Consider the following 12,121-nt stretch of genomic DNA (forward strand, 5'->3'; position numbering starts at 1 on the left):
AGTCCCCACGCCCCCCAAAACATCACCTGGCAGATCATAGACACCAGCTCGGGGACAATACTTAATCAGATGTCCCAGAGCCACCCCAGGGACACTTGGTTCCCAGAACTTTGCGTAAACCTCCAAACTCTGTTCCCCTTGTCACCATAAATGCAGCCGGTCCCATGATTGGGTCCCTAAGCTACATGACAAGGGGGGAATGAAAGGGCGGGCCTACGCCAGCCAACTCCATCTTGTTCTGTGTCCTTCACCTTGACCACACCTCCTCCCCTGGAGTAACCCCCCCCTCACCTGCCTAACAGGACTCGACCCTTCCCCAGGACCCTTCCCCAGCCAATCGGCTGAGGCCATAGCCATTACCTCACCAACTGCCCCCAGGCCCCAATAAAACCTTTGTCCTTTTGAAACTCGCTCTCTTTCCCTGGTATCTCACCGCTGCGTCGGTGCAGGTAGGGGATTGAGCTCGAGCTAGCTCGAATAAAGGCTCTTTGCTTTTGCATCGGACTCGGCTCCCTAGTGGTCTTTGGGGATCACGAATTCTGGGCATAACACTGTCTGTGGAGGAAAACCCGATTGGAGTGGATTCAAGAGAAAGTGAGTAGAAAGTGAGTAGAAAGTGAGGCTGGCAAGTATAAACAGTGCTCTCAAGAATTTCTCGGTGTCTAGGTAAAGAAGAAACCAGGCTGTAGCTAGAGGGGGGGTGACGTCAGGGAAGGTTTTTTTTTTAAAAGATGGAGCTATTATCTGAATCTTGCTCCTAAAGAAATGATATGACAGAGAAGAAAAATGACAAAGGAATTCAGAGAGATAAGATGGGATCCAATTAACAAAGGTGAGCCTCTCTTGGAGAGAACTAGACACAAAAAATGGTTACACAATTATTTATAATGGTAAAAAAAAGGAAATTAATGAATAGTTTATCAATAAGAACTGGATAAGTGATTTAAGGGATCTAAGTACAATAAAATAAAACACAATCTTTAATATTGATAGTGAGGATTCTGTATTTATCTACATGATAACATATCCCAAAAAAAAAAAAAAAAACCAGTATAGTAGGATCCTGACTAAAAATGATTAAAAATGCTTTATCTGGATGATAAGATTTAAAGGTTGTTTTCACTTTATTCTTTAGATATTCTGTGTTGATAACATTTTTTTTTTTTACAAAGAACACATATAATTTGCTCAAAGGTATTTTCTCCACTTAGAGCTGCTAAAACAGAAAATGCCCTGCCCTGAAGCCCTCTTAGAGGCTTTGAATGGTGATTTACCACTTAATCTCAGGCCCTTTCAAGACTTCTCCTTTTCCCACTTAACTCCTTCCCCACAAACATCAATTCAAATCTGTCATTTATTAGCTACTTGCTTTTGAGCAATATTTTTTAATCTTAATAAGCTTATTTCTTTATTTGTAAAATAATGACTTAAAAAATTGCTGGTTTTTTTTAACGTTTATTTTTGAGAGAGAGAGTGTGCACAAGTGGTGGGGTGGGGGGGGGGGGTGGCAGGCAGAGAGAGAGGGAGACAGAATCCAAAGCAGGCTCCGTGCTGTCAGCACAAAGCCAGATCTGGGGCTCAAACCTACGAACTGTGAGATCATGAGCTGAGCTGAAGCCAGGCGTTCACAGACTGAGCCACCCAGGCACATCTCCTCGGAAGTCTGTTGTGAGGATCAAAGAAGATAATGTAGGTAAAACGCCTAGTATGGTGCCTGCATATGGGCATATGGGCATATGGGCATATGGGCAGTACATTAGTCTACTATTATCTGGTGTGGGCCGGTTTGCTTCCCTAGGGCAGTCCAACTACGCTATACGCACTTAGAGAAGAAGATGATGAAGGGGACCCACTCTTATCAATAACACTGGCACTGCCTTTGCTTCTTCCTATTTCTGGTGACCCTGCTCTCTCCTCTGTCTAATGCAAGGGGACTTGTGAAAGGAAGAAAAACAATTCCTAGTTTCCCATTGTCCGCAATCATTTCAAAATTTGACAAATCCGCCCTCTAGTGGCAGACATTATAATTTCTACCACTTACCCCCCCAAATTGGAGTTGAACTATCTGAGGTGCTGCCTCTGTCCGGACTAAGGCACCTGAGAAGGTGCCTAAAACTGGCTCATTGCTCCCTTCCTTGGGTTAAGGCTTTGAAAGACCTTAAAACGCGAACCTGTGCCTACGCCTTCAAGGAGTGGTCCGCCTGTGAATCTTTGAGCTTGGATTAGACAGCCAGAGGAATGAAACCTAGTAATATAAATAAGGGTCGAGAAAGTCAATGGGAAGTTAGCCATTCAGGTGAACCCTAAAGGGGGCTGCTGGCTATTCAAAGGACGGAAAGCAGGAGGCATGATTCCCCCAAATGCTTCCTCTGGTCCCTCAAAAATTGTAATTGTCTATCTAGGAGTAATACCTCAAAACAGGAGTTAATGTAATAACACTGGAAATTAGGTCTTGAAGGAAAGGAATGCAAAACTTATCTAGCTTGGGAGGTGACTGTCTTGACTATGTTAGTGTGCATTCGTGCCGGCATAAAGGACCTATGCTACTCATCCCATTGACAAGATGTGTAATACCAGGCAAGCTATTTAGTCTTTTTGAGCATGAGCTTTCTCATCTGTAGAATGGGGACAATGGTGATCACCGTGCTCTCGGTGAAATACTTGGCAAACCATAGATCATGTAATGGTTTTGTTTGTTCCTTTAAGTCTTCCTGAATGTGGTATGTTTGTGCCCAGTGTTGAAGATGGGGGCACGTACCAGAGAGGGGGTATGCACACCTCTTCTGACCTGGGCCTGGGGCCTTGACGACATCAGGGGATAGATTATGAAGTCCTTAGGCTCTTGGCAAAACTAAGGAGAGAGAGTGTAAGATGAGTAGATCTCTATTAGAAGATTTGGGTGCAATTCCAGTAGTAGAATCCCAATAGTGAAGTCTTAGGAGCAAAGATGGGAGGGAAGAGAAAGAAAAGGAGAAAAAAGAACACAGAAGCTTGAAATCTAGGAAAAGCTACTGGAGATGAGATTCAACTCACAGAAATAGGATAAGGGCTTTGTCTAAAGAAGAGTCAACAAAAGCCCAAATGTGAAACCCACAGACATGGTCTGAGAGAGATAGAAACTGCTGGAAGGGGCTCGGGGAGCTCCAGAGAAGGTGGTTCTGTAACAAGTGGTGTCAAACTCATTCTTAACTGATCTGACGGAATATTGGGTCATCAAATGCCATTCACTTACAAATAAGTCAAGGAAAAAGTGGTATGCCAGAAATGGTCTCATGGTCAAAGTTTTATCACATGAGAAATATAGAGGGAAATATAGCAATTCACAGCTAACCAATGAATTAAAGCCCAGTTATTTCTGAAGATAGATCATATTATAATAATCAGAACACAGAGCTGAAAACAGTCTCATATCTAATGTTTGTGGGTGCATACTTTCTTTCACTTATTTATTAGAAATATATTTAGGACCACCAGTGGTTTGAACCCTGTGCTCTACCCAGCCCCATACAAGTGCAAAATAAATTAGACATGGCAGTTTCCTCCAAGATGTTTGCAGTCCACCAGAGGATATGGCACAGTTATAAAATAATTATAAAACTAGGTGGAAGGGTTGTTAACATCGAGCAGAGAAAGTTTGGGATACAGTCGGATCATAGCTGGCTAGAAGAGAAACACAGGAAGTACAGAGCATCGTGTACACAACTACTCAGTAAATATGTACTGAGTGATTAGAGTGGAATGGAAAACAATGGCATTAACATAGAGGAATGGGAATATGGATTTGGTGTTGGAAACATCTGGGTGAAAACCTCAGTCCTGTGACTTGAGCCACGTACTCCGGGCAACATAAGGGCTCAATAAAATGGTAGCTATTAGGATGTTGTAGCCTAGGGGTGCCTGGATGGTTCGGTCGGTTGAGCTTCCAACTCTTGATTGCTCAGGTCATGATCCCAGGGTAGTGGGATCGAGCCCGGCATCAGGCTCTGTGCTGAGCATGCAGCCTGCTTAAGATTCTCTTCCTCTCCCTCTGACCCACTCCCGCACTCGTACACTCTCTCTCTCCCTCCCTAAAATAAAAAAAAAAAAGAAAAAGAGAAAGAAATACTAAAAAAAAAAAAAAAAAGACTATCTTAGCCTTGAAAGATGGGCAGATTATAGATGAGTGGAAAAGAAGGGAAGGGCATTTGTGTCCCATGACTTATCAAACATATACTTGTCTTGATACTCGGAGGAACCATCCTTGTCGTCAAGATGTTCATATTATAAGCTAGCAACACAGAGGCATGGTAGGAAGAGGAGATCAGCCCCGGAAGTCATACAACATTGGTCCCACACTACTAGGGAACAAGGACTCCCGCACACTTTGCACCTCTCTAATGTTGTGATTTTATCCTGTGAAACCCTGAGTGATGAGCCAATGAGGAGAGTTGTTTCATGTATTTCACACCCTTGCACTAGCTTCAGGAGGAAGCATTCTCGGTTGTATTGTACCCCCCAAGCATATCTGTGTTGAAGTCCTAACCCCCAGCACCTCAGAATGTGACCTTGTTGGGAATAGGGTCATTGCAGACATAACTGGTTAAAATGATGACACACTAGGGGTAGAGTAGCCCCTAATCCAATATGGTGTCTTTGAGTGGTGTCCTTATGAAAAGGGGAAATTTGGACATAGACACACACACAGGGAGAACACCATGTGAAGCTGAAGGCAGAGATCAGGGTGATGCTTCTACAAGTCAAGAAACTGCCAGAGGCTAGCAGAGAGGCATGGAATAGCTCCTTCCCTTCAGAGGGAAGATGGCCCTGCTGACACCTTGATCTCAGACATCTAACCTCCAGAACCGCGAGGCAAGGAATTTCTGTTGTTTAAGCCACTCAGTTTGTGGTTCTGTGTTATGGCAGCCTTAGCAAACTAATACTGAAAGGTGCTAAGAATTTGAGAAAGGGGGGTGCCTGGGTGGCTCAGCCGGTTAAGCATCCGACTTCGGCTCAAGTCATGATCTCACTGTTCGTGGGTTCGAGCCCCTCTTTGGGCTCTGTGCTGACAGCTCTGAGCCTGGACGCTGCTTCGGATTCTGTGTCTCCCTCTCTCTCTGCCCCTCCCCCACTCGCCCTCTGTCTTTCTCTCTCTCTCTCTCTCTCTCTCAAAAAAGAAATAAACATTTTTAAAAGATGACTGACTCTGAACAGCAACAGGTAACAGCACTACCAAGATAAGACCTGGAAACATGAGACTGGCACTGAGGAGTCTGCCATAATCCAATGTCAGTTAGGAAATGACCATCAATGGATCTGTTGATTCCAAAATATACAGTATAGCATCAAGCTTAGGTGTTTCACTTTGGACTAAAAAGTCCTAACTTGGAAGTCTGTTGTGCTCACTTCCTAGGATGTGACCTCTCTGAGTCTCGGCTTCCTCATTTGTAAAATGGCGATCTCAAGGTGACCCATTTCCTAAATAAGTAAGTATCAGAGCTAGGGTAAGAACTCCAAACCCAGTATACTCGCTCGACCACCCACCTGCCTGTACCAGCAAGTGGCCAAGGTCTACATCAGTAAAGGAAAACACTACCCACGTTTTAGATAGTGTCATGATCTACCTCTATCACTTATTCATATTGGGACCCATTTGCTTCCCCTTCTCTCTTCCTACTTGGACATAATAAATTGCTCTGTCGTGACTTCACCTCACATGGGGCCCTGTGTAGGGCAGCGCTTCTCAAATTTCAATGTGCGTACGATTGCCTGCAGATCTAGTTCAAGTGCAGGTTCTGAGTCAGTAGATCCGGGATGGATCCTGAGGGTCTGCATTTCTAACAAGGTGATGCCAACGCTTCTGATCTTTGGACCACAACTTGGGAAGCATGGGTGTAGATTACTATTACGTTCACAGGTAAATGAAAATGATTTGGGATGAAGGGGACTCTGAGTAAACAGTGGTGATTCGTGTGTATAAAGCTAGATCAGTTAAAGCAGGTCAGGGGCGAGTGACTCAGTTGGTCAAGAGTTCGACTCTTGATTTCGGCTCAGGTCGTGACCTCACGGTTCATGAGATCCAGCCCTGAGTTGGGCTCTGCGCTGCCAGCATGGAGCCTGCTTGGGATTCTTTCTCTCACTCTCCCTGTGCCCCTCCCCCCTCTCAAAACAAATAAATCAACGTTAAAAAAAAAAGTAAAGCAGGTCGAATGGCAGTAACAAAGAAACCTGTGAAAGTTGCCTGCCCCAAGCCTGTACTCGTGGCCAAGCTGCAGTACGATGTTTTTAGAGTTATGTTTTTGCTTTTATGTAGGATGTTTACAACTTAAATTTTAAAAATGTAATTTTCACAACTTCTCCGCAAGATAGCGTGGGTGCTAACATTCCTGGCACACAGAGTGCCTAATAGACGTTGGGTATTTCTATCTCTATTTTATATAGAGAGGCTGAGCCTCAGAGAGTTAACTGTTTGTCCAGCAGATGTTCAAACCCACATCAGCTGCTTCCAGCTGCAAAACTCTTCCCACGCCATCTCCTCAACTGCTATGTGCTCATCTGGGTTGTACATAATCTCCTTCCCACTCACCCCACAACTTTTCACTTAGACTTCCCTCACTTTTTAGGTATGTAACTCACAGTCTACCCACTAATGGCTTAATAAACATTAGTATATTAATAAATACTGTATTAGCGATGTGCTAAAAAAAGACTGAAAATATGAAACGCGACCAATCAACTTCCCCAAACTCTCCTCTCCTTTCTCACTCTCCTCAAATAAATGGCCCAGTTCCTCACCACCCCAGAACTACCCACACACCTTTAAAAAAAATATATTTATAGCTTTTAAAAGCCTTTCTCAGCCCATCTTTCCTCTCCCGCCGGGCACTCTCAATCTCACCGCTGGTAGCAGTTCTAAATTATCCTCTTGAGATACTATCACTTGTTAAACTCTCGTGGTGTTTATGCCAGAGAGAGAGAGAGAGAGGGCAGTTGGCAAATGGTAGGATGGTTGATGATTTCTCTTCTTGCAGAGATTCTCTTTCTTCCGGAGTTGACACGCGACAATTATTGAGAGTGTCCCTGCTCCCCACTCACCACCACTGTAATTGACGTTACACTCACACTGGATGTGCGCAAAGGTTCCTGTGCATTCAGAACAGTAAAGCTCCTGCCATCTGAGAAATGTCTTAAAGGGCTCCAATCCTGGAGGGCTCCAGCTGCGTTTTAAGGAGGGGCAGCATCACACGGCAACTCACTAGACTAACTCAAGTCATCACTGCCTACGGCCACTCTTCCTCTTGATCACCGCACACTAACATTCATTCCTGATGGCCGAACAACACTCGAGAAGTTAAATACACATGGCTCTACCCCACAAAATACAAAAGGACCTAATTAAAAATTAAGCCCAAAACACCAATAGACACTTAAATGCGGTTGGGGTTTGTGTGTGTCTGTGTGTGTGTGTTTCTGTTTTTGTTTTGCCTCCTGTCATCTGAAATAAATGTATTAAAAAAGAAGCCAAAAAACTTAACATTTATCGCATACTTTGTGCCAGGCATTGTCTCAAGAGCTTTAAACCTCACAACAATACTACATCCTTTTTAAAGCCGAGCACATTGACTTTTGAGGAGGTTCGGGAACTAGCTCAAGGTCAAAGAGTTGTTAAACCAGAAATTTAAATCTAGGCAGGGGGACTCGAGGTCCAAGGTCTTAACTATTATTCTATACTATTTCCTGGGATGCCCAGATGTTGTTTGTCCACGAGAACTTAAATATAAATCTACAGGGGCACCTGGGTGGCTCAGTCAGTTAAGTGTCTGACTCTTGATCTCAGCTCAGGTCTTGGGTCGTGAGTTCAGCCCGCGTTGGGCTCTACACTGGGTGTGAAGCCTACTTTTAAAAAATAAAATCAGGGGCTCCTGAGAGGCTCAGTAAGTTAAGCGCCCAACTTCAGCTCAGGTCATGATCTCACAGCTCGGGGGTTCGAGCCCTGCATCAGCCTCTGCATGGACAGCTCAGAGCTTAGACACTACTTTGGATTCTGTCTCCCTCTGTCTGCCCCTCCCCCGCTCGTTCACTCTCTTTCAAAAAGAAATAAACTATAAATCAATCAATCAATCAATCAATCAATCTACAGGCTCTTTCAATTTGCATAAAAGGGGGTGGATTTAATAGCTCCTATCAGTAAACTAGAGAATGAACTGTGTCCAGGAACTTGAACATTCAGGATTCTCTGTGTTTGAGATGAATGTCAGTCTCATTCTTTCAACTACCGCATGTTAGGAACCTCCCTGGAGAAGCTCCAGTGTCATATTATTTTTGTTTTTTAAGTTTTTTATGTTTTATTTTTTATATTTGAGAGAGAGACCGAGAGACAGAGAGCGAGTAGGGAAGGGGCAGAGTGACAGAGACAGAATCGGAAGCAGGCTCCCGGCTCTGAGCTGTCAGCACAGAGCCCAACACGGGGCTTGAACTCACAAACCGTGAGATCATGACCTGAGCCGAAGTCGGACGCTTAATCGACTGAGCCACCCAGGCGCCCCATCCAGTTTCATATTCTAAGATTAGCCCAGAGAGGAAAAAATTCATCCCTTCTGGCTCCAGTAAGAAAAATTCCTGTGAAAGATTCTGATTGGCCTGATTGAGGTCATGTACTCATCCTTTCATCAATCCCAGTGGCAAGGGGCAGAGAGGACTGTAATTTGCCCAATCTGGGTCACTTGTCTCCCCCTGTGGCCTGGAGGGGTGGATATATACCAGAGGAGGAGAGAAAGTTGCTAGACAAAATGTAAAATAGCTGTTATATTACGTAAATGGGGATACCTCTTTGGAGTGTGCAAAATGCTCTCATGATTCCTGCCTTTTGAGTCTCACAACCAGCCTACAAAGAGGGCACGCCGAGTATTACTTAAAAAAAAAATGGTGATGAATGGCATTAATTCTTTATCACTCCCTCCATTGAGAGACAGGGTTCACTTCTCTTCTCTTGAATCTGGGCTTGCCCTGTGATATTTAATAAAATACAGCTGAACTTGCCATAACTACTTATCAGTTTTGTCTTTAAAAGGCCCTGCATGCTCCACTTTCTTTCTCTGGGAATACTCACACTTACGATGCTCCCTTTTAAACTCTGCTAGTAAGAAGTCAACCCACAGAGAATGGCCACAAAGAGTCATACCATTCACCAGATCCAGCTGAGCCTTCCACTGACAGCCAGAGTCAACTGCCAGCCATAAAGAGTGAGCCATTGTGGGCATTCTAGGGTGGTTTGGCTGGCAACAACAGAGAACCAAAACAGAAACTAGGGCTCATTGGCTTCGTGTCCTACAGTTAGAAAGTCTCAGAGTTGTAATGCTAAACCAGATGCTCTGACTCTAAGCCCACTGGGCTTTCTTTGATTCCTAACTGCCTTCTATTGAAAACAGAACAAGCCTTAATTTAAAATCTCCGATTGCAGAATTTCTGCCCAGGATGCAGGTTGGGGAAGTGAAGCATATAATTCACTCAGCAAGCATTTAAGAAGATGTATGTGGCCAGCAACTGAACAAAATGCACTACTGGTTCTTGAGGAACTCAGAGTCTAATCAATAGAGAGGCCTATTGACAGCTCATTTCAATAAGAACTGGTAAGTGCTATGATGGGAAATGTACAGAGTACTTTTGAAAAACATGGCGGGCACTAAACCTACCCAACAGCATGGAATAATGGGCACATCTTTTGTTGGGTGTAAGAGGGTATCTCTGAGTCTATGTTGAGAATGTTGAAGAATATGTTTAGAATGAAGCAATTATTCATCAAGATAACTATGACAGGAAATGGAAAGGGAGGAAAAATTCTAGTATTTAGGATAAGGACATGAATTCTAGTCCTGGTTTCACCCTCCACGCACATGTGCTTTTGGCCAAGTCACTGAATTTCCCCTTCACTTCGCTTCCTTATTTGCAAAGCTGAGGTGGGATCACACTATTTATTCTTTGTGTCCTTGGACAGTTTGTTTCTCTAACTCCCTTTAAGTTTTGATGTTCCTCAGAGTTTGGTCCTTAGTTCATTGTTCTTCTCACTCTGCAAACCCTCGCCAAGTGATCTCATCCTCTGGTTATCACTCTGCTCTGGCTGTCACTCATATGGAAATGAACCCCAAGTCTATATGCTAGCCCAGCTCTGTGGGCTATCTACCTCTGTAGTCATCCACTACTGCCCATCACTAAATGTTCCACAGGCAAGTAAAGTTCAATGCGTCCAGAGCTGAGCTCATCTCCTTGCCCACTTTAACTGACTCCCACTTCTGATTTCTCCCTTCGTTGGTGGCACCACCTATGAGATTAATTTCACTCTCAACTTTCCCCCCAACCTCACCCATAGTCCTTTGTCAGTACTACTAACTTTGCCTCCGAAATATTTCTACAATTCATTCCTTTGTCTAGATATCCCATAAAAAGCTCAAATTCAAAATATTCAAAACTGAACTCATCGATTCCCCCTCAAATCTGCTTCTTCTGAGTTCTAGCAGGATGTTATCCTTATCCACTCACTGTATGTTGCCAAACATACATAGAACTTAGGCATCATGGTTGATTTCTCCCTCCCTTTGCTTTCCATAACCAGGTAACCACCAATTTCTGATGTTTGGCCTCGTTTGCTTCTTAAATCTACTCATTTCTCTTCATTCTCATTATGATCATCTTTCACTTCCTGTAGTAGTATCCTAAATTGATAGTTTCAGCCTTCAGTCCCTTTGGCCTCTTCTGCACAATGATGCTGAATCTGATCATGGCAGCAACTTCCCTCTTCCCCACTCTCCATTTTCTAATTGTTTGATTTTTCGTGTTTTAACTGCAGGCTACAAAATCTAGAAGAGGGGCCATAATCCGTTTACCCTGGTCTCCCCTGCACCTACCACACTGTACCTGGCACATAATAGTCGCTCAATAAATACGAACCTGGACGCATCCCTTTTCTGATTACAGGTTATTTATAGTGAGTAAATTTGTAACCTGTTCTACACGTATCGGACCTTTGGAGGCACAGAGTGTCATGATACGGTTCAGTGTTGTACAAACCGGAGGCCTTGAAGGAACGCTGTGAGACACTGCAGCATAATGTACCGAATGAATTGTGTAGGCAGTGCACAAAAGGATATATATCCCAAGCCATCTTCATAACAGGGCTTAAAACTAAAGTCCCCTCAACGCTCTGGGCAAATATTTTCCCCTTACTGGACCTCTGCCTCCTGATCTATAACATGAGCGCATTGAGAGAAAGGCAGCAAACTTCAAATCCGCGGCAGGTATGAGAAATAATGGGCCGATGCGTAGGGTTTGACGCGGGCGCGTGCGCGTGCGCGGGCTTTTCCGGCGCGGCAGTCCCGGCTGTCCTCGGGGGAGGCGGGACTAGGCCGATTCCCGCGGCTTGGCCCAGCCATTGGCGGGCTGTTTGAATGACGGAAGTGACGGGAGGTCGGCGATGGCTGCCCCGCAGGCGCACAAACGGCTGTTGGGAAGCTGGTGGGCCCCTGGCGCCGGGGCCTTTTCTGTCTGAGCTGTGATTCCTGACCCCGGGTTTCTGGTTCACGGGTGAGTGACGGACGCGCCTGCTTCCCGCGGCCCGGCCGTGGAGAACTCCTTAAGCCGCGGAACTCGAGGTGTGCTCCTCCGGAAGGGGATGCCTTGAAGGCCCCGGGCCCTACCTGGGGTCGGGCTGGCGGCGGTAAGGAGTGGGGGGACTGGAGGTGCGTCCGGACGCAGACCCGCTGCTTGCTGCGAGAGGCTGCTCCCGGACCGTAGGCGCGTGTGGCCTTGCGCCCCCTCCCGGGGTGCTGTCGCGCGAGGTCCTTGGGCTTGCGAATCGGGGGCAGCCGGGAAGGCCTCCGCGGTTGCTGCTGTAAACGAAACGCTTTTCGGTGCGTCCTGCCCTCCCTTCCTGCGTGTCAACCGCGGACTTGGCCTGAAACCTTGTACCCGTTTAAGAACACTGCCTGGAATTGTTTCTTGCAGACAGCGTGCTCTGTTTTGGTGTCTCTCACCTTTAATTTCTCAGGTAGTAAGTCCGGCCGCAAGCTGAGCTTTTAAAACAGTGGGGGAACGTTTGAGTCTTTAATACTAAAACAGGATTGGCAGTTTCACATTCATTAAGTCACGTAAT

General features: G+C 45.2%; 1 protein-coding gene across 1 annotated transcript in view; it reads left to right on the forward strand.

The window, feature by feature from the left end:
- Positions 1 to 11,404: 11,404 nt before the first annotated feature.
- The window catches only part of CEP295 (centrosomal protein 295), a 55,612-nt gene continuing 54,895 nt past the window's right edge, over positions 11,405 to 12,121 (forward strand). Inside the window, exon 1 of the mRNA XM_015082644.3 lies at positions 11,405 to 11,553. The gene's annotated coding sequence lies outside the window, so the exon portion shown is untranslated. The remainder of the gene's footprint in view (positions 11,554 to 12,121) is intronic.

The sequence above is a fragment of the Acinonyx jubatus genome, chromosome D1, assembly GCF_027475565.1.
Source record: "Acinonyx jubatus isolate Ajub_Pintada_27869175 chromosome D1, VMU_Ajub_asm_v1.0, whole genome shotgun sequence".
NCBI classification, from domain to species: Eukaryota; Metazoa; Chordata; class Mammalia; order Carnivora; family Felidae; genus Acinonyx; species Acinonyx jubatus.